The following is a 498-nucleotide window of genomic DNA, read 5'->3' as shown; positions in this document are numbered from 1 at the left end:
AAAAAAAAAAAAAAAAAGACACGGAAGCCAGCTTGACACCACATTTGATGAACAATTTGCATAAAGCAAAGTTCATCCATAGTGGCATTCATAAAAAGAGAAAGAAAAAAAGGTGGGGAGCTTTTTGTGAAAGAATGCCAGTTAATTCATCCAGAAGTCATGAATTTAGAACATCACAATTTTGCAACCACCAATGTAAAAACTGATTCAGGTGAGGGCCATCAGTGAATAACAGCACTAGGTGAAAGATGGTTGGATGGAGCTGAATCATCACTGCCCCACCTACTTGTCTCAGACTCTCCACTCACTCTGCTCCAGGTGACTTCCCATTGCCATTTCAGCAACTCCACCGTTGGGGCTTTTTCCCCACACATGGGGGAAGCAGAAGTGCCGGGCTATTAACAACCCTCTGAAAGAGCCTGTGCCAACGACTGATGAAAGTTGGTGCATAAATATTTCTGCTCCCTTGGCCCTCCTCCAAGTGAGATAACTCTAAGG

Source organism: Colobus angolensis, unplaced genomic scaffold (genome assembly GCF_000951035.1).
Source record: "Colobus angolensis palliatus isolate OR3802 unplaced genomic scaffold, Cang.pa_1.0 Scaffold32, whole genome shotgun sequence".
Taxonomy (NCBI): domain Eukaryota; kingdom Metazoa; phylum Chordata; class Mammalia; order Primates; family Cercopithecidae; genus Colobus; species Colobus angolensis.
This window is presented reverse-complemented; position numbering follows the sequence as displayed.